The sequence below is a fragment of the Marmota marmota genome, unplaced genomic scaffold (assembly GCF_001458135.2).
Source record: "Marmota marmota marmota unplaced genomic scaffold, marMar, whole genome shotgun sequence".
Lineage (NCBI taxonomy): Eukaryota > Metazoa > Chordata > Mammalia > Rodentia > Sciuridae > Marmota > Marmota marmota.
This window is the reverse complement of record NW_026000185.1, coordinates 3,930,650-3,950,805: the sequence shown is the minus strand read 5'-3', so window position 1 is coordinate 3,950,805 and position 20,156 is coordinate 3,930,650. Positions and strand designations below refer to the sequence as shown.

The 20,156-nt window shown below is 46.1% G+C and overlaps 1 protein-coding gene across 24 annotated transcripts in view; it reads left to right on the top strand.

The window, feature by feature from the left end:
- Positions 1-20,156, top strand: part of Rbfox1 (RNA binding fox-1 homolog 1) — a 1,613,147-nt gene that overhangs the window by 629,003 nt on the left and 963,988 nt on the right. Inside the window, exon 1 of one of the 24 annotated variants that reach the window (XM_048790112.1) lies at positions 19,951-20,156. This exon is cut by the window's right edge and continues 241 nt beyond it. The exons of the other annotated variants lie outside the window; for them this stretch is intronic. The gene's annotated coding sequence lies outside the window, so the exon portion shown is untranslated. Of the gene's footprint in view, positions 1-19,950 lie in introns of those variants that run through there. 24 annotated transcript variants of the gene reach the window in all.

The following is a 20,156-nucleotide window of genomic DNA, read 5'->3' as shown; positions in this document are numbered from 1 at the left end:
ATTTTCCATTTAGAAAGATAACTGTCCCTGCAGTGTGGAGAATGGATTGCGGTGGAAGGAGCCAGGAGAGGGACACTAGTGAGCGGGCCGGTGCAGGGTAGGCAAGACAGCGGCAGGAGTGGAGAGATCCGAGGACCCAGGAGCTGTGTAGTGAGCGTGTCCGTTTATTCAGCTTGTGGATTAATTGCAAACAATGAGCAACGGTAGGAGAGGAGGCATCATGGAACCTTCTGGTTGGATGCGTGCGCCATTTAATAAGACGGCCGAAATAGGAAAAGGAAATCAGATATGGGGTCTTGGTGAAAAGATGACGCCTGGGAGGTGTGGTGTCCGAGGTGTTTGGAGGGTAAAGGGCAGCAGAGTGCATTTAACCGAAGCAAGATGGATTGGTGACACATTTGAAAGTCTGGTGTACGGTTTTTGAGCCGCGGGAATCGGTGCTGTCATCCACGCAAAGTCCAGAGAGCAGTAAGGAAACAGAACGGAAGAGCTCTTTAGACCCCAACCTTGGGAGGTTTTTCCGAGAAGAACCCAAGAAGTCTAAGCACCAGCAGCCGGAGATGTCCAAACCCCAGCGGGAAATGGGATGTTAATGAAGCAGAAAGAAGACTGCCTCGAGGAGCCGGGTTATGATGCTCGGGGTCCCGGGCCCAGGGAAGCCATGGCGGTGGGTGAGACACTGGAGAGGACCCTTAGGAAGGGCACACAGGAGCTGGGCACGTCTCAGGGGCCTTGCGTTCTTTGCAGGTGTCCTTGAATTTCTCAAAGTCTCCCTGCAACCCCTTTGGTCTGACACAGAGAGAGAAATGTGCTCCTAGTGAGGTGCTGTGAGCCCCCCACTGCTTTCCTGGGTGTTTTAACTGTGGCTTTAATAACCCGAGCCCTGGCTCCCACCGCAGTTCCCGCGGAGCCCCAGGATTCATTATGTTGCTGGGGGATTCACGGGCCTCCCAATTAAGGGTCCATTTTATGTGCATAGTTGAAATACTGGAAATTATTGCCTCTTTGAGGCCCAGGAGTAGGTGCTGGTATCTGTTAGGATGAAGGATGAGATGGACCCCAGTGATTTGCTGTCCTTCATCGTTTGATCTGCTTTAATGACCACAGAGTAATTAGTCCATTGTTGTGCGCAGCTAGGTGTTACAAATGGAGTTGTAAATTCACTGCCTTAAAAAAAGACTGAGTGTAGGTTTCTCCCCTGCAGTTTGGTGCACACATGACTCGGGCAGAGTGAGAGGAAGCCCAGGACGCCATCTTGGGGATGAACACACTGTCACACACACACACACACACAGACACACACACACACACACGTGTGCACCAGCTTTCATAGAGTTCTGTTCTCAAAAGAAAATTTAAAAACCGTCCCTTGATGTCATTTCTAGGCATGATTTTAAAAGAACATATAGAAACTGGTGACATGTAGTCCTGGGAAGGTGTGAGCCAGGGACTGGAAGACCCGCTGGGGAGCCCTGGTGGCCACCCGAGTGCAAGGTCCCTCCTCCTGTGACACTACTCTGCTGTCCTGGGCCCTAGGAGTTGTACTGCTGCCTGAAGTTACTACCCTGCTTGGTATCAGTCAGGGACACAGAGGGAGTTTGAGTGCCGGCTCAGGGGCCTGCCTTCACGGTCTGGCTCTATGCTCTGCTGTTGGTTTGACCTTGGAAGAGATTGTTTTATGCCTCTGAACCTCCGATTCTCCATCTAGAAAGTGAGGGTTGTCATAGTGCCTGCCTCACCGGCTTATTAAAAGGATCGAGTGTAAAAACGTACAGATTGCTTAGCATGGCCGCTGAGAGTCGCTAGGAGCTGGACACGCTAGCCATTGTTCTCACGTCTCCACTGAGGCAAGCCGAAGAATCCGGAACCCACCATTGGCCTCTCAGGGTAAGAGAACAACGGGTGCACTGCACGGTATCAACTGAGCTTGTCAGACTGTCCCTGACGACGTCACAGGGAGTGCTGAGAAAACAAGGTACACCTCTTGGCACACTCGTGACCTAGGAGAAAGGAACAGAGAGGTGACAAATGCCATCTTACGTTAAATGAATCATGGCTGCACTCTGGAGTCGAATTTCTACTACAAAACACGTAGCCCCACATGCATCCTGTCCGGGCAGAACTGCTGCTAGCTGTGTCCCCGCATCCCTGGGTGTAGGGTCACTTTTCTCTGTGGGTAGCTGTTTTCCTCCCAGGACTGGATGGCAGGCTGGGTGATGCTCACGGCCAGACATGCTCAGTGAGCTGCTTGTTTGCTGAAGATCCCACGAGGCCTTCAGTGCCTTTGAAACAGAAGTTTTACATCAGCCATCTCCTTTACCCGGGACGCTCACTGAGCCGACAGTGCCGCCCTCTCCAAAGAGTTTTAATTTTATGCCTCTTTCCTCTGAAAATATAATGACACCAAAGATTTTAGCAAGAGTCAGACTTCTGTGAACTATCTAAACTGAAAGACACCCAAGAAATAAAATGACCATGTAACTGACAGATGACCAACCTAAAAACCTTATCCAGAAGATCTTCACTTGGACCATCTGCTCCTTCTCCATTGCTCCTTGTGTCTTTAAAGACAGACCATCTATTTATATGTCTAAACAATATGTTGTGAGCCTCCTTGAGACTGTTAGTTTACAGTCCTCCTCCTTGTCAACAGCTGTGTGCTCCTCCACAAGAGAAGTGGCATTTCTTTGCTGGGACTGCCATGACAAAGGACCACGGAGTGAGTGGCTCAAACAACAGAAATGTAACCGTCTCCTGCTTGTCTCCTGGAGGCTGGATTGCCGAGTTCAAGGTGGTGGCTGGGCTGCTCTCCTGGGCTTGTAGATATTGGATTCTCCCTGTATGCTCACATGGTCTTCCCGTGTCCCATCTCCTCTCCTTACAAGGATGCAGGTCAGATTGGATTGGGGTTCACCTACTGGCCTTATTTTAACTTACTCAACAGAAAGAAAAAAAGTACCAGAACTAAAGAAATATATGCAACGTATTTATTATAGCAACATTTATTTTAGCAGAATAGAAAACAAACAAATCCAAAGGAGAGATAACCTAAGGGCCATCAATAGGAGGAGGGTTGAGCCAAAAATGTTGCGCCACATTGTGGAATATCATGCAGCCAACAAAAGAAGCCAGTAGTTGCTGATATTGGTAAATATATGGGTGATGACAGAGCCCATCTCCACATCAAGTCACATTCTGAGGTACAGGGGGGTTAGGATTTCACATGAATTTGGTGGGGGGCACTATTCAGCCTGTGACATAAGCATGCATAACTCATATAACCACATACCCTTCAATCATGTTTCAGGTTTTTCAATTAAATTTTTTTTTCTCACTTTGAAAAATGAGCCACATTTCAATAAATAACCCATCCATGACACTCACCTAACTAGATTAAACAGAAATGTTTTATTATAATTCAGAATTTCATTTTTCCCCCTTTCTTCCCCCCCGTCCACGTAAGAAACGACTGTGTCTCTGAGTAGGAATTTAATAACTTGATTCTGTTTTGACGGAGATCTTTAATAGATTATTTTTCTCCCAGTGGCAATCTGCAGATTAATCGGATAATTTTAGTTGAACCACAGAGCTGGGAGGCCTGTTGTGTTTAAGCTATCTTTGTGCTTATGTACGGACAATCGTATCATCCAATAGAAGGATGTATGCAATTATATTGGCTTTGTTGTAATTATGTGGATATTTTAGTTGTTGGGTGCATTTAATTATGCTTTGTTAAGCAGCCCATGTTAGCTTTCAGTGGGGCAGACTCTGGCTGGATTCTCGCCAAGAGACTTGTACATTCAGTGTTCCGTGCAGTGCTTTTTCCTGGAGGCAGAGAACAAATGGACATTTGGGCACCGGGGTCACGACTACCTTTCCTTTCTGTTTCCTTTAAAAAAAAAAATTCTAAATGAAAAGCTCCAGGGACAGTTCTGTCCTTTTAAAAAACCCTTCTTTTAGTGACTTGAAATTAAAAAGTCATTCATGGCTTTTTTTGGAGCCATTGGTACCCCACAGAACTATCTAAGGCAAATCAGTAGGTGGCCCTGTCCACTACCCCTCCAGCCCTCCGTCTCAGCCTGAGAGTGGCAGAAGACCCATGGATGCGTTTTCTCTCTTCTCTGTCTTTCCTTTATGAAACAAACATGCGTGTGCACACACATGCTTTTTCAGGATGGACTCATGCTCTACATTCTGGTGAGTCCCTGGCCTTCTCACATAGAATGGATATACACCAATACCAGCAACTGTCTGCTTCTTTCGATGGCTGCATGGTATTCCACAATGTGGATGCACCATCATTTGCTTAGCCATCCTCCCCTTGATGGACCTTGAGTTAATTCTCCTTTGGATTTGCTTGTTTTGTATTCTGCTAAAATAAATATATACATATATATTTTTTTATTTCAACAAAATTTACCAGGTTTCTACTCTAAAATCACTGGAACAATTTGAAGTCTTCCCAATTCTGAAAATCACCTGGACAGCACTGGATATTAGGGATATTTTAAAAATGATTGAGTACAGATATGGCACATGGTATGCTGATGCTCTTCACTTGCAATTTCCTGCCCGGTTGTGATACAAGTTATCTTTCCTCCTGTATGAACTGTGTGTGTACAGGTCTGTTCCTTTGCAGCTGTGGATCTGATTACTTGTTCACATGTAGGATGGTATGTTACGGCATGTGAAGGCTGCGTGGCTTGGCCAGCTACACCAGTGATAAGTACAAGCCATCATTTGCCCTCTGATATTTCCTGCAGTATCTTTCTCAATGTGGACATTTTTGTGTGTTCGTGATCACTTTTATTAATGACTTATGAGCTATTCTTCCCCTATCCAACTTTTACAAAAATGATCTCTTTCTGTACTTTCTTATAGTTCTTTACAGCTTAATGCCTTATCTTGACAATTTTTTAAAAAAATTTACCTGGAATCTGCTTTTTAAAAATTAAGTTTGAAATCGAGCATGTATTGTTTCTCTTGGAATCAGAATTCAGCTGACCCAACAACAACCTGCGTACATAACGACCCTTCTTGCACTCTTTGTTTGTTCCATTCAACTATTGATTCGCTGTTGCTTGTTAAATAGCTCTGCTCATTAATGCCCATCAGCCTTGTCATGTGGTAACAAAATGACGTAGGAAAGACAAGAATCTCCTAAAGAATTGGGCAGATCAGACACTTTGAACTAATGTACTAGTTGAGTTTCTTTTGGGTGGGAGTAGCAGGAACCCAACTCAAGTAGGTCCGAGCAAAGAGGAAAAGTATTAACTTTCAGATCTGGAAACTCCTATGGTTTACCCAAGTTGATTTGATCCGGCAGCCCAAATGGTATCACCAGGATGGGGCTTCTGTATATATCATTCAGCTCTGGTGCTGCCATGTTGAAACTGGCTCCACCATTATGCAGTAGGAGGGTGTGTATTAATCACCCTCCCACACACACTTACCCAGATTCTGTGAACAGCAACAGGCTACAAAGCTGCATCCCATGCCCATCACTAGACACAACCCCATTGTGAGAGGGATGTGAGCTCCTCGTTGGCTTGACCAACTCGCATGCCCACCCAGAGGTAGGCGTAAGACTGACTCTCCAGCAACCATCCAGAACAAAGCTTCTCCCAGAGAGTGAGAGAGAACCACTAAGAAAAAACTCAACATTTCCAGAATGAGGGGGTGACCCTCTGGTAAACTCAAACTAGTGATTTTGTGTATACTTGATTTGATGTGGATCACATTTCCATATTATCCTGAAAATCCACTCAACCCTTTAAAATGGAGTCTTTGTGGCACACTCATTGCTGAAACCAATCAATCTTTGACTAAATTTCAGCCATTGGGTAAAAGGCAACTTTTCCATTGAAGTGGGAGCCCTCCTAATATTCTACATCTAAATTTCTCTGGTGTCCAGAGAAATGCACTTAAAATAAAAATTAGATACAATGTTTATGTCATAAATAGGAAAAGATCAACAAGTTTGGTAATAGCCAACTTTTGCAACAGTGCGCGTTAACAAAATCTTACATACCAGGGGTGGGAGTACAATCTGATATAACCCTTGAAGAACTATTTTTTTTTAACAAAAGAAGAAGATACAGTATTTTTTCCCTAGGGTGGGGCAGGTTTGCCACTTTTATGAATTAGTTCTATGACACAAATATTTTCAATTGATTTATCTTTCAATAGCCACTCCAATGCAAAAAAAGTCTACATGTGAAAGCATTTGATGTGGAATTATTTACAATATCAAAGTCAGATCCTGATCTAATGAATATTAGTCTTGAACTGATTACAAAATTGCTGTCTAGAGTACTGCATTTGCCTGACATTTGAATAAAGGGCAATTATACATTTTAGCATCAGAAAACTGTTTTGATGTAAAGAAAACAGATCCTTAATGAAGATTCAGCCCTAAAATCACGACCGTAGTCAGTATTTTGCAATAGTTCACCATAGAGTGGTCAGGTCACCTCTCGGGTGCTTTGATTACACCTTCCATATGGATTACGGATCATATTCCAAACATTTACTTACTCAGCATGAGCATTAATCACTTTGCTGAATGTATTTCACCTTTTCTCCTTCCTGCAATGTTTGCTTCAGCCCAAGCTGCCTGGAGAGCAGTGCGTCTGAGGCAGGTGTGCTGAGTGGTTAAGGAGAGCTCAGCTCTAGCAGAAGTCCCTGAGGCTGATGCCTACACTATCATTTCCCAGCACTGGTTCCCTGGCCCAAGTCACTCACCAGTCCCCTGAGCCCATGTCTTCTTGTGTAGAATGGACCTAATGATCATGATCTCTTAAGTCTACCCAGATCCTCACCGAGAGCAAGAGAATAGAGACAGTGTGCTCTTAGGCCCTCAAGCCCTGTGTATCATGCAGATGCTGTTCTTATGGGCGTTGCCTTCAGGGCTACTCATCTCTATACTCTCCTGGTGAGAATAGGATTTACCCAGGCAACGTGGTTATCTAAAACTGCGTAGTTGCAAAAGGAGGCAGAGTAGGAAAAAGAAAAAGTGTTTGGGGGGATTTTTGTGTTGACATTGATTTGTTTAATGGGGAGACAGAGGACACGCTCCCTGTACCTTCTGCACATGAAGGTGCTGTTCTTTATTTTGGCAGTGGCCATAAGACTGTAAGAGTCAAGCAAACACAGCGGGTTGGCTCCCGTTATTCCCATGTGTTACCTGCTGTCTTTTATGGTCATTTCTGTCTCGGAAGACTTCAACAGCTGGACTCTGAAATTGAGCTCCTAGGGCTCAATTTCTCAAATCTGTGTGGAGAGTGGAATGGTGGCCACTTGGCCTGCACTATTCAGTGCTCTCAGGTTGGAGCCTCCCTGCTGGGGGCTGTACACACATCCTTGGGCTCAGTGGTACTGGAACATGACCAGGCATATTTACTTCTCTAGTATCTGTGGCTACTTTTGCATGAAGAGTGGAGTTGAGTAGTTGCAACAGAGACCATATGGCCCACAAAGCTGAAAATATATACTGTCCTTTTACAGGGGGGAAAAAAAGTTTGCTGACTTCTGATGTAGGCCAAAGTTTGATATGAGTCACTGTTGCATAAACAAAAGACTTCGATACTATATGCACTTGTATGTGTGTGTGTGTGTGTGTGTGTGTCCTTTAAACTTGTCAGTTAATCCTTGTCTTAACCACAAAAGGGTTTAAAAAAAAAAAAGTCGAAACCATCATCACCTTCACATCGTCAGATCATTTTCAAACATTTCCAAAAGCGTACTATGTCCCAGCTACAGAGCTAGGTGCTTTAACATATGTTATTTAAGTTCATAATCCTCTCAGCCACCTCCCGAACTGGTTGGTATTAAACCCATTTTAGAGGCAAGGAAACAGATGTTTAAGAAGATTTAAATAACTTTAAATTTCTTGGAACTTTCCAGAGTCAGAATCCAAACTTAGATCTATCTGAATCTGAGCTGGTGGTTGCTGGGTGTCAGATGACTGATGTCCTGTCTCCTCAGGCTTTAGACAGTTCCATGGCAGGAATCATGGGGATGGGAAAGCATGCGAGATCAAGAAGGTATGGTGCATGAGCCCAAAGAGTTTGAATGATGGCATGTCACTCAGTGGGACCATCGATCTGAGAGTCTCACAATGAGACTACAGAATAAGAGAAGCAAAAAAAAAGTGGATTTGACTCTAACAGATTTCTTGCAGAGAGAGACAGATAAAGAGTCCTCATTTGGCATCCATTGTTCCCACACTATGTAGACCTCACTACAGTTCAATATGATTGATTTGTGTATAGCTTTCAATTATTAATATGAATTATACTTAATGTAAATGTCTCATCGCCATTCATACAAATATGCTAAATTAATGTGGTTTCAATGGGCTAACACGTGTAAATTGTTGTAGTAACATTAGGAACTTAGGTTGCATTGATGTAATGCTTACTTTTAATACTGCTGTTGTTATCTTTGTAGTTATTATTTGTATTTAGAAAGATGACATATATATGCGTGACTGGGCAAGGTGTTTGTGGTAGCTGGGCTTCCCAATCTGCAGAATTTACATTCCCTACAAAATTATTGTACCGACACAGAAGTCTTTAGCTGTAAAATAAATAAAGGTGGTTTTGTGGAGCATTGATTTTGCTCGAAGCTTTTGGAGGGAAGGTGTCGTGTTTTGTATTAAAAGGTAACAAGTACAGGGGAGAGGAGGATGGCGTACGTGAAGCTTTAAGAGAAAGCCTGAGATCTCAAGCATCATCCTAGGTGCCAATGGATTCTTCCAGCTGTGGCTCCTGAACCTGAGGGTGCTGCCGGCATCCGGTCTGCTATTAATGTATTATATGGAGGATTTTTCAAAGCAATATGTTCCCCTGCCTCTCACAGGTGGTTTCTAGTTTTCTGTCAAAATCTGAAGCTGAATAATGTAACCTATTTCCTTTGTTTAAACAATAAAGCATGGTCAATAAAAGGTTAATCAGGACATCCTAGAATCGGCTTTCTTTTGAGTGTTTCTTGTGGTCATCTGATGGCCAGAGCATCCTTTAGAGATAAGAAAAAAAGAAGTAACAAGGAAAGAGAGTTTATTCATATCCAGGTCCTGGGGTGGAGATGAGGGGGTTTGGATAGAGGAGCAGAAGAATTCTTCCTGGAAGTCACCCCACACTGCACCAAGTGGTGGCCTCCTGCGCCACCACCGTGTGGGTTGGAACAGCGTGGAAACATGGAAGGCTGCTCAGCCCAAGTCTCCACATCAGGAAGACCCTGCATTTCAAGGTTTCTTTGTTTAAATTGGTTAAAAAAAATTAGTTTTTTATTCAAACCATTTCTGAGAAAATAGGTAATTAGTTAAGAATATGAAATTGTTTACTTACTACCTTTTAAGTTAAAGTTGTTTATTGATAATATGGATGTGCATCCCACCCAAATTCACCTCCCCTGGTGGGATTGTATCTGGAGTAAGGAAGCAATTCATGTGAAGCGGATTTTAATATATTGCTTTGAAATTTTTTGCAAAGGTAGGGCCCTGACTCCATAGGACTAGGGTGCTCATAAGAAGGGTCACCAGAGAGCTCTCGTCTTTCTTATCCCTCACATCCACCAAGGATGGACTTGTGGTGACAAAATGAGAAGGTGGCTGTGTACAAGCCAGGCAGGGAGCCCTCTCCAGACACCGTCCTTACAGCCCGTGATCACAGACCTCCCAACTCCTGGACTGTGAGGTCTTACATGTCTGCTGTGTCTGCCGCCCCGTCTGGATATGCCATTATAGAGCCTGGGTCCACTAATGCTGTCCTGGCCACAGCATTAGTCCCTAATGGAATATTTCATGTTTGCACTAACTTTTATATAAACCTTCACTTTTAACAGAATGGACTGAACCTAATAGAAAATTCATTTAGTTTTCCATGAAATGAGATCAGATTTTCATCATGGTACCTCTCCATCCTTAGAGGTATAATATCATGTACAGTTTAACATAGGCAGTAAATTAGCTTAGGGTTTTGTTTTGTTTTTTACTTTTTCATGAGTAAGGACTTACAGCAAGTCTGGATCCACTGGCAGAATCACCATGTTACACTGATTGTGCAACTTTAAATGTGGGCCCCACCACTGGACTACACTGCCTGCTCTGCACAAATGGATGTATTTTTTTTTTACAACTCCTGAAATGATCTTGTAAAGAGCACAATTATACTTTAGGACATTGCCATCTGTGATGGGACATTTAAAACAGAATTAAGCCTGGAGATCATGAGTGACACTTTGTTGTCACTCAAACCGTAATTGGTACAGTACCTTCTGTTTTATTAAAAATTCTGATAGGAAATTATTTTGCCACAAAATTCTCATCTGTTAAATAGCCCTTAAGTGAGTTTTTTGTTTTGTTTTGCTTTTTGCATTTGGAATGACAAAATCATCTTACCGTGAGTGTGTGCATCAAAACATTAAAATGCTCTCATGGATTTCTGGACTGTGTGCTGGTGCTGGCCTCTCTCCTCAGGCTCCTCTTCCTCTTCTTGTCTCATGGACCAGATCCCCGGTGGCTGGGAGTGGGCTGGGGCACCTTGTTGACCCCTGCGGGAATCCTTTTCTAATACGGGAGCAACGAGGTCTACAGGAGGAAAGGGCACGCGACACAGAGCTCACTGCGGCCCCCACGTGGAAGTCCATAGGCCCAGGTCACTGGCCGACCTTTGTCCAAAGGAGATTGAAGAGATCCCTGGCAGAAAAGAAAGAAGAGAAAGAGAAAGTCCTGGGGTAAAATGTGGATTTGCAGCCAGAGCAGCTTAGGCCCAGCAGCTATAATAAAACCGTCGCCTGCCTGCGGATGAAGCTCTGGTGATGCCCCCAAGGAGTTGGGTCCTGAGTTCCTATGGACAATCCCTTGGGAAGGTTCCAAGGGAGACCCGAATGTCATTTCTTTAAGGGACCAATATCCAAAAGGTTTTCTCCTGTTCTGAAGTGGATTTGCACCCGACGAGGCATTGGTTGGATTTCACAGGCCTGCTATGTGGGAAGAGGAGGCCCCACCCCCTGGGGACAGCAGACCCCACCTCCTGCTCAGGTGGACCTTCTCCGTGCATGCGCATTGCCTGGGATGACTGGGGGTCACTGGCTGTGTTCCTATGGGTTTCTCGTCCTGTTCCCTCACCTTCTGGTGTCTCAGGTGAATGTACATAAATTGAGATTGCAGTGGGATGTCTCAGAGTGGAACCTGCAACTTCCTGTAGGTGGCCTGTCTCCCAGGTCGCCAAGTAGGGTCAGGACCTCTCCAATACCTGTGGGGACCTATAGGGCAGCAGAGTCACACCCCACAGCCCCTGCTTGTATCTCAGGGAGACTTGAGTAGTTAGCAGGCAATCAGTGAGCGTCCAGTGAAAACCGGTTTGCCAAGTCATCAGAGCCCATGTTCTAGATGACCATGTGCCCCGAAGAAAAACCTGCCCTAAGCAAGCTTGGCACTTGGTTGTCACACACTCATCAGACATTTGCTGAATGAGAACGCTGTCTGTCATCACTCATTTAAAACACAGTGCTCAGACACCTGAGGGAGGCGGGGCCCACTGCCTGCAGCGAGGGCGAGGGTCCCGTTGGCGAAGAGTGTGCTGGCGAGGCCAGCGTTGACCCAGCTGGTGAAGTGACACTTTGCTGTTGCATGAGCTAAACCACCCTCATGCATCCCACTGGCTGTGGGTAGTAAACAGGTGACAATGCTGACATATGAAAACGACAGGGCACAGTCCTGACCTCAGAGTGTTTATTCAAACACCTTCCAGGACTTGATTAGGAGCTGCACTCTACTGGGTTGACCTTGACTTTAAAAGTATTGATATCAGTGTCTGTCTGCTCTCCCAAGACCCCAACCCTGCCCATGCAACAGTTCTCCAGGTGCGTGACCACTCTCCCCAGGGCCAGACCAGTCTATGCAGTCGTGTAGATGGGAGTAGCTCTGTCCAGAGCTTCCAGTGCTGTTCCCAACTCAGTGTCCAACCTGAGCCTCTTATCTTTCCAAGTATTTATCTGAGGCTCCCCAATGTGATCATTGGTGCCACCATTCAATCAATGACGTGTGACAGAGATCCAGGAGTTGGCTCTGATTTGAGGTTTCTTCGCTTTACACCATCCCCACTGATCCATCTCTTCCAGTCCCTCAGCAGGTCCTGTGGGTTCTGCTTATAAAATATTTATCAAATCCTTCCATTGGTCTTTGTGCAAATGTTCCTCATAGTCTCTGCTAAAATAGAATGAAGAATCTGCCGGTGGGTCTCACCGCTTCCAGGTGGCTCTTCTCCCCACACCGATGGCAGTGACTTTCCTTACACTGACTGTGGCACTGTCTTCAAGATGTCAAGTCCAGATACCTCAGCATGACACCCAAGCCCCTTCATCACCTGCCCTGTGCCCACTTTCTCTGAGTGGTCTTCAACTGTCCACTCTGCACATCAGCCCACCCGTCTCTCCTTTGTGCCTTTGCCCAGCTGCTTTCTCTGGCCAGAGCGCCCTTCCCCCTTGCCTGAGTTGAACAGACTCCTATGCACCCTTTAAAACCCAACGCATGCATCGCTACCCTCTGGCTCTCTGAAAACATGCTTTCTGCCTGCAGGCAGAGCCAGGAGCCTCCTCAACCGAGCAGACACACGTACAATTGGATTAGCTGTGTGGTGTCACTTGTCTCAGTAATTACGATACTAGTTCATAGGCTAGTCCCATGTGTCACACTTCCTGTCTCCAATAGACTCCTTTAGCATCGTATTTCCAGGTCTAACAAGGGTTCTGGAACACAGTAGGTGCTCACATACGTAATGTCAGAAGAATTAGTCTGTCAATTATATATGTGTGACATTCTTAGGTAGGAAGACGTGTGCTTACGATGGGAAAAACAAAACACGCAGAACCTCTAGTGCCAAAGCATTTGTATTTGTTTAGCATTCAGTGTCTTGGCTGCGTCTCTGACTGGCCCACCAGCTCTGCCTCATAGAAGTCCCTGAGCCACAGGGAAGAGGTTCATTCATCTAGACTTTGGGATGTTTTGTTTTTCTGGAAGGCAAAGGGACGTGGGGACTCCTCTGCAGGCTGACCAAGTCCCGTGAAATCCCAACCATGTTCAGATGATCGAGCAGGGGTGGAGAGCGTGGTTGGGACCTCAGAGCGAGTTGACTTGCATCAGAGATACACAGGGCAGGGGAGGGAACGCGGCACAGAGGAAGAGAGCGTTCAGTAGCCACGGCAACAGCTCTCCTGTCTCTGATTCCTGTTTCTGCTTATCCCCTCCCGCCCCTCACTTCTCCCAGTCCTGTCTCATTACCCGTCTGTAGACGGCTTCTCTTTACCCGTCATCAGAATCCAACATGAGACTTGCCCCATCTTCAAAGTCCAGCTGTTGAAGCTTCCCAAATCCACATTTCTGGGAGAGGCTCCAATTTGACCAGAGGAGGGTGTGTGTCCTACCCTCGTCCGTGGGCAGGGACTGACTGAGGCAGGACTGTGAGGGGAGCAGTTTCTCTAAGAGACCCTTTGGGGTAGGGCCTGTGATTGGCACCTCCATGGTAGACATGGCGGAGATGCTGGCTGAGCCCCATCACATCCTGTGGCACCAGCCCCTTCCCATCTTGTAACCCCCACATAGGGGGTGCCCCTAGCTTGTGAGCCGTCTCTCCCCTTATGTGCTGAATCAGGTCCCTAGGACTAGGGGTCAGGTGGTGCCCCCTATGTTCTGTGGGGTGGCATATTTCTGACACGCTGGGGGTGAGGGAATTTGGGGGAAGAGTGACCAGTTGACTTTTGCACAGCTCTCGGCTCTTCCATACTGTCCTGTTTAGGGACTCTAGGGACCCTTGTTCTGGGAAGGCAGGCATGCCCTTCAGGGAGATCTCCAAGCCACCTCTGGCAGCTTTGCAATGTCTCTGCTGGTGTGACCAGTAGTCACGTGTGTCCTCTCCCCCACTTTTCTCCAGGGCCCCAGAGCTTGGAAGTAACGTCTCTACCCAGTCTCAGCCTCCCCAGCTCTGGCGTGTCCTTCCCTGCCCACCTGCCTCCTGTTTTCTGGTCACTAGTGAAGCTCGTGGTTCTTGGAGGCTCTTGCTGGGTGCCGTGCGTGTCCACCTCACTCTTGAAGCCCCAGAGTGCAAATCAGATGGTGCCGGCTCCATCAGTCTTTGAATGACACAGAGGCAGGAAGCGGATCTGGGGAGTGACAAATGCCAGCCACCCCGGAACCTTCTCTGAGGCCCCCATCCCCATTCCCCCCTGGGTTCCCACGGAGCGCTTCCCATGCAGCCGTTAAGAATGTCTCCATTTCCCGCCTCTTGTCTGTCTGACCTGCTAGGACACGAGCCTCCTGGGGGCTGTGGTTGGTCTGTCTTGCTCACCTATGAGAGAACTGAAGGTAAATAGTAATCGTGGACATAGAGACCAGACCCCCGCCCGCACAGCTGTCTGCTCAGAGCGTGCTGCGGCCAGGGGCAGCCCAGGCAGGCAGGGGAGCGGGGAGGACCCCAAGGTGCCCTGAGGACTGCTGGCCCGGGCAGCTGCAGGTGGCGTAACTGTGTGGTGGGTTGGGGGCGCCTGTCGGATTTCTGTGGTTGGTCCTAAGTTGGACATGGGGGCAAAAATCAGGGAAGCTGTGAGCTATGGACCAGTCCTGGCTGGTTTGGGGCCAGGGCTACAGCGTTGGCCTCTGGGACAGTGGGGAAGCAGAGTGGCCTGACTTCCAGCGATTCTGGCTCGGAGACAGCAGGCGGCTTCCAGCCTGGCTCCTGTAGATTGCAAGTTGGTTTCCTGGGCCATCTACGGTGGCCATTGTCCATCTGAGTATCCGGTGTCTCATGAGGGGAGGGAAGAAAGAGAAAAAGGAAGGAAAGATAGAGGGAAGGAAATAGGGAGGAAAGGAGGGAGGAGGGGAGGAGGAGGGGAGGAGGGAGAACCCAGGGGGAAGCCTGGGGCCCACAGACTGCCTGGCACCCTGTAGTTTGAGCACTGAGCTGGCTTCATGTGAAAGAGTGACTTGCCCTAGGGCTGCCCTGATGTCCCTTTCCGGAACCCCAACGGGATCCCGGGCCCAGACCCAAGCCCGGGGAAGAAGAAGGAGGAGATACTTTCCTTGTCATTTGGCCAAACAAGAGCCACGGGCTTTTCAGGAGGCACTTAAAGAATTTTTAGTTTGCAATTGTGCAGAAGCTGTTGTTCAGGTAATTTAACATTGATTTTAGTTTAAAAGGCAATTAAGACAAAATGGGCAGCCACTAGCCATTTAGGTTAAATAAGCTTAGGTTTAAATTGCTCCCATTACCACCTTTGTTCTCCGGGTTTGAGCTCTCCTATGCTAATTTAGTGTGCTTTGGTACGGTGGCCCAAGTGGGACAGGACAGGTGGATGGAAGAGCAGACCCACCAGGGCGGTGGTCACCGACAGAGGAAGGTTTAGCCAGAAATTGTTCCCAGGAGGAGATGGACTCTCACATGGCTTCTAGGAATGGGGATTACATGACATTCCAGGGTTCTAGTTCCTTATATTTAAAAACCTAAAAACGGGCTCGCTTTTTGAATCATCAGTTTCACATCAAGGTGTTTCCTCTGTAAATAGGAACAGAGACAAGCTCATTTGCTTATGGTGGAGGATGTTCACTGCAGTGTTGTTTAAGGGAGTACAAAGAAACTTTGTATCATTTCGGTAGAATCCCAAAATTGATGTTCTAGTTTTTAAAATTGCTGTTAACAGCTGAAAATGTTTGTGATACATTGTTGCAAAGTACAAAGGAGCACAAGGTAGTTCAGATGATGTCCCTTGTGTGTGAGTGATGTTTTAGTTATGTATGCAGTGAAGAGCCCTTAAGTGGATAAATCCACACACACACACACACACAAAAATCGCACATGGCTATCTTTGGTGAAAAAAAACCAAAGGCCTTTCCTATGTCTTCCAAATTTTCGAATCTCTTACTAATAAATACTCATTGGCTTTATAATTATTTTAAAAGCATTGACAACTGCACTTGTTTACTGTAATGTGCCTCTCTGGGGTGCGCATTACTCGTGCCATCTCAAGGAGGAGGGTTCCTGCCCACGCTCATTTAGGAGGAGTGGATCAGATGTTTCCTGGGAATACTTCTTCTTGTTTAAAGAAAGTGTGCTCTGATTCCTCACGGAGGGTCATTCGCCTGGTTCTACCTTATAGTCCTAAATTGAACCATTCTATAGGGAACACCTTTAAAATATGCTCAGGTGATCCGTGCATTTGTCCATTCAGAAATGTGGTCATTTAGGAGGGACCGGGGCAGGGCTAATGGTGTCCATTTAGGAACATAGCCACAACAGGCCCACCAGAAATCATCCGCTGTCCAGTCTCAATGGCTTCATCCAGCTCACCTTTCTGAATGCAATGGGATTATGAGGTGTCAGGACAAAGGAAATCATTAGGTCCCAGTGTTCTAATCCTGCAAAGTCCCAGTGTGGTTGCTATGTAATCTTATGTGTTTTTCAGATGGAGTTTGCTTTGTGCTTTTCTACAGGAAAATATTTTCAAACTGGTAAAGAAGCAATATGACTGCATTGTGAGGCAAGTCTCTGTAGGTCATTACCATAACTTCCAGCAGAAAGGATAATCTAGGCTGCATTTGACTTTAAGGATAGATTGATTTTTATAAAAATCTTTAGTGCATTGAGCCTTAGCATTTTTTCTTCCTATGAAGAAGCAATTAGGTGCTGGAGTTTTCCAAAAAAAAAAAATGTTAGGCAAATGTAAAACAAGCCATGATGTTTTTCCTTATGAAGGTTTTATCATCCAACCTTGGAAGGAAAAGAGAGCTCCCAAGGAAGGATTGCCATTGGTACAGTGACCGTCACCAGCACCCGGAAGGCCAGGGCCCCTCCCTTGTTCTATGCTCATGTCTATTTGGAAAACTGAGAAATGCAACAAACAGGTAAAAACCCAACAGACCCACACTGCTCCCTCCGAGAACTCCCCACTTTGAGTGATTTCTCCCAGGGATGTGTGTGCACCTACGTGTGCGTGGACACACAGACACACTAAAAGGATTACACCTGTACCCTCCACACTGAAAACAACACACACCTTTAAAATGTTCACACATGAACTTTTAACAAAAAGCGTGCATACATGTGTGTGTATACACGTATAGGCATACACATTTTATAATGAAAATAAATTTCAGAGCTTGGATCTGTATACATGTTACCTTTCTGAAAAGTATAAAACCAACATAAAATGTTGTCTTACAAGAAGAAATAGAGCTCTAAACCTTCAATATCTGCATCAGTCTCTTCCCTCCTTCCCCGGAGATCTTGTTTTCATGATCTTGGGGCTCTTTCTTCTAGAACAGGAATCAGAAATTCTTTCAGTCAAGGGCGAGATAAGTCTTGGGCTTCGTGGGCCATTTGGTCTGCAGTTGAGTAGAGCGAGAAGAGTCGGGGGCTTCTGTGCCAGCACAATCCACTGGTGGGCATTGATGTTTTTTCACATGCCTCAATATTGTTCTTCTTCTTTTTAAAAAAAGTTAAAAAAATATTTAAAATACAAAAACCATTTTAAACTAGTGGCCATACAAAAACAGGTAAAGACTGAATTTGGCTTTTGCTCTGTCTTCGGTCAGCCTGTGTGCATCTGTTCTGAGCTGTTTTCTAAACATTCTCAAGTACTGTGATATTTACAAGAAGTCTAAATATTATTTTATTGGTGCACTTTCCTTCATAAATAGTATTACAATGTGTAAGGCATTTATAATTTGGATTTTTTCTCAGCATTTTTACTGAGAAACACACACACTGTTGCATTCTGTAGTATCTTTACATCTACACATATCCATACCTATACAGCTGTCTATTTTCACTGCTATATAGTATTCCACCATGGGACATGCCCTATATTATATGTCCTATGGGTACTGGGCTTGCCATCTTTTTTCCTATTATGAACAGTGCTATGATTATATGCATAAGCACATCTTGTACACACATTAGGCTGACATTAGAAGTAGAATTGCTGGGTCATAGAACATATGCATTTTTTCCATTTTAATAGGTCTGATAAATTGATTTCTAAAGTGACAGTATCACTCTTCTGTGCCTGTGGGCAACTCTCCTCCCATTCTTGGGTGGGGGGGTCACTTCCATGGTTGTTCTTCTGGGGAGGTAGCAGGGCAGCGTCCCTGTCCCTGTGCCATCTTGTTGCTACAGATGCCAGTGTGCACACTGGACTCCCTTCGGGTGAACGCAGGCACTGTTTAACTCTTTGCTGTGTTGCTGACACACGAGAATAGCAATTTATATCAATAACCAGGTCTGGCAATATCTGCCAAGGTTGTCACACTCTGTGATTAAATGGCCATATGTGCCAGAGAACACGGGGACAATGAGGCTGTAATTAGGATTTGCTTCTCTCCACTGGCCACCCCCACCATGTCTCACTTCGGATAACCTTGCCTTTGTGAACTGATTTGTGAATCAAATTGTTCCACCGAGAATGCCAGTTTGTGCTGTGATAATAATACTTCACGCTCCTGCATCGCTGTCATCAAGCAGGGTTCTAGTGGAGCAGAAGCCTGAACACCTTCTTGCCATTTTACCCACCACCATCGAACATCGTGTCTGGGAATGACCCAAGGGAACCTTGGGAGTTAATTTTTAACACAATCAGGGACATGAGGTAGCTAGCACCACACCCTCGCTGTGAGCTGAAGTTTTACCTCCTGTTTCCTTGACATCCTTTCAATCTCATGGGCCCCCAAGGAGGGCTGGCAGAGAGAACAGACATCAACCTCCCTTCACTCCACCAGGAGAAATTGAAGCCGCTGGATTAATGCTATGTTTAAAACACACATAATGCACAGAAGGAAAAAAAATATCTCTCTTCGTTTAGTTACTGGTGTGACTTAGATGGATGAGGGTTATGTAAGGAGTTGGCATGTTCTGAAAAAAAAAAAAACCTGGAAATATTGCCTCTGGAGGTGGAGTTGTAATAAATGGGAAAATAAATATTTGAGAGATTTATTAGCATTTTGAAATTTGTTTACTAACATATAATATTCGAATCTGTGATGCAAAAGGCCTTGACCCAAAGGCACAAGAAGAGGACCCAGGAAACCAGTGAATGGTTCACTACTTGTTCACTGCAGGGTGGGAATGGATACACCTGGGTGCGTGAAAAATGCGGATCCCTCCTGCTTAACTAGTTGGGGCATGAAGAAGGTCATCCCCCACCTACAGCTGAGGTCCTGATGGTCAAGAATGGAGAAAACCAATTCTCCTATGTCCAAACAAGTGTTTGGTCCCTAACAAAGGCAACACTTCAGGGCTGGTGCTGGCTCCAACCTTGGGCAGCTCATTCCTAATGTACAATTGACTGCCAAAATTAGCTCTGTGAGGGCTTTGCAGGGGAGTAGGACATTAATGTAGATGCCACTATTATGCAAATAAGTTCCTTTTCAAAGGTGATGTCAAAGTTCAAGCCAAGGCAAGAGAGGTTTCCCTCCTAAAAGCAGTTCCAAGTTGAGAGCACTTTCGTTTGGTACCTAAGGTGGGAGAAGAGTCCAGATTCCAGAGCTCCAGGTCCTGAAGGAGGTACCGCTGCTCCCTGGGGAGGAAGAAAGGCCATCAGCTGTGGCGGGCGCGGGCGGGGATCGGCCCTGACATCTTGCACGGGTATTTCTGTGTGAAGGAGCACATTGGAAGTCATAAATACCGTCCCATGGACATTTTGAATAATGCAGGAGTAGCGTAAGTAATTGGAAGTGCTTATATCCTGCCTTTAGACATTTCATTGCTCGTGAGTTAAAATTGGTTGTCAAGAGAGGACTCAGGGGACCGTGCAAGGTGCCCTATTCTGTCATGTGGTACATATTTAATGCTTGAAAGAACAGGGGAAGGGACACGTGCGGGGGAGAGAGGGCGAGCAGCGAGATAGTGCCATCAGCTCAATGCTCTGCAAGTGCTTGGGAAGGCGTGGGGGCGGGACCCACGCGGCAGCACCAGCCTCCACCCCCTTCCCGGAGCTGCAAGACTTTGCAAAAACATCGGGCGTCTGATTTGGCCGGCGTTTTGGCGCGGACGGAAGAGGCCCGAGGCCGCCAGGGGAAGCTGGGCCCTCGCGGCGGCTCGCGGTGGCCTCCCTTTGTGTGCGCCGGGTGTTGGTTGCCTCCTCGCTCGGGGCGCTCTGCACCTGCT